Source organism: Tupaia chinensis, unplaced genomic scaffold, assembly GCF_000334495.1.
Source record: "Tupaia chinensis unplaced genomic scaffold, TupChi_1.0 Scaffold149552_1, whole genome shotgun sequence".
Taxonomy (NCBI): Eukaryota; Metazoa; Chordata; class Mammalia; order Scandentia; family Tupaiidae; genus Tupaia; species Tupaia belangeri.
In genome coordinates, this window is record NW_006209397.1 from 2,336,266 (window position 1) to 2,338,423 (window position 2,158).

The window sequence follows — 2,158 nt, forward strand, 5'->3', positions numbered from 1 at the left end:
TGAATGTAGATTAATCCTATCAGTGCCTAAAATTAATAAATTCACAAAATTAAGATCACTGGATCCATATAAGGACAGACTGCCTCTCTTTATTCTAGCCTACTGAATAGAGGCTTTAAAACTGGTGCCCTAAATATAGGCACCTAAATCTGCAGCATTTATTTCAACAGTGGATTGATGACTTCTTTAGACACTTTAGCATACCATGACATAGTGCAAAAGAAAAAAATGCAGTAAGTTTTTTGAGGATGAACTATATCATTCTGTGGGACATAAAAATGCTATTTCAATGGTCTTTGAAAAGTATTTCAGTTGTTTTGAAAGAAGAGACTACAAAGAACATAAAATAAATAGCCATAATACAATATACTTAACACATATCAATAAATCTTTTCAAGCATTTAGCATTAAGTCGAACATATATTCAATTAGCATAACTATTAACAAGAAACTGTAGGTGTCATTATGCCTAAGCTTAAATCATTTTCATCTAGGAAGAGATTAAATTCAGTTTAACAATATCAACTATTCTAGTTCCTAGAGTGCATAATGCAACATCCTGAGGAGAATATAAATATAGATAAACAGAGCCCATATAAGTCATCAAAGATATCCCAGTTCAATGAAGCTGAAAAATAATACTTATTCCCAGTTGCCTTCTGTGTTCCTATTTTTTGGGAGTAGGAGTTGCTATCCTTTGGTGTATTGGAAAATAATGTATCATCTTGGAAACACTTTCAAAGCTTTTGGACATATTTTTGACCTATTTGAGGTAAACTGATTTAAAATTATGGCATGTGCATTAATGATGCCCACACTTTCAAAAACTATATTATTATTTTTTGTTATTTTAGATTTTTGCAATGTGGCATGTGCACACACCAGAGGGAGAGAGAGAGAGGGAGAGAGAGAGAAAGTTTGAAATTACTCCCCCAGGGGGATTGACCACATTGCAATCCCTTCTCTTCCACTCTCTGCTAGGGATTTTGGGCATGCATGCACATGCATCCAGAATGTTTTCAAGATGCAGGGTTTGAGGCTCAAACCATAGAGTTGGCCATGGGGGATCCAGTACCGTAATAAGTACACCACTTGCTAGTCCTGAAAACTGTATTATTTTAATTTGCAACAATGATTTAATGATACACCATTTTCCTTTTGCCTATTCATTTTTTCGTTGTGTCTAACACACATGTATTAACTCAGATAACTCTACTTTTATTAACCCAAATTATCCAATTTTAATTTTACTATTGCATTTGATATTATGTCTTTAAGAATTTTCAAATCTGTTTGGTTTTTTGAGATATTTTTGATATAGTGTGCATGCATTTGCCAGAAAGACATAGACAGAAAGCCAGAAATCACCCTCTAGGGGAGATGCCCATACCACAATCCCTTTTCCTCCAGTCTTCTCTCAGGATTTTGGACATGTACTCATACAAACCCAGTGTGAGTTTTAAGTCACTGTGTCCAGGACTTGAACTGCATTTTTTATATAGGAGTCCAGTGACATAATGATTATGCCATCTGCTGGTCCCATCAAATCTGTATTTTAAGGGGACATTTGGATGTGCTCAGGAAAAGTGACTATTAACTTCAATAAAAATAAAACTTGGAGGACCAAACAGTGGCTGAGCAGCACAATATGATGTTCTGCAAGGCAATCTTACACGGGAAAGTTCACAGTTCAAGCCTAGAGGACTCCCTGAACACCCAGAACACATGCTTGTCCATGATCTAAGGCTAGCTGAAGACGCGGGATAAATCTTGGCATTGGGACCCTATTGGAGATGCTGATCTTCTCTCTCTTTCTCTCTTACCCATAGAAAAATAATAAACTTAAAATTATATGTATATATACACACACACACATATATATACACACACACATACATGCACTCACACACACATACACACACACACACACACACACACACACACACATATTCAAAAAAGGTAAAGCTTCTAGAATGGTAAGGATAAGACCTAGGTGAATCCTCTTTCCAGCAAAACTACAAAACTACAATTTAACTGTTGAAAATGATAGAAAGCAATCATTCAAATTCTATGGAACTTGCACTAAGGGCACTGGGGAGACCAGCAAGTGGCATGGTGTTTAAGATCCTGGATTCCCATATGTCGACTACAGTTCAAG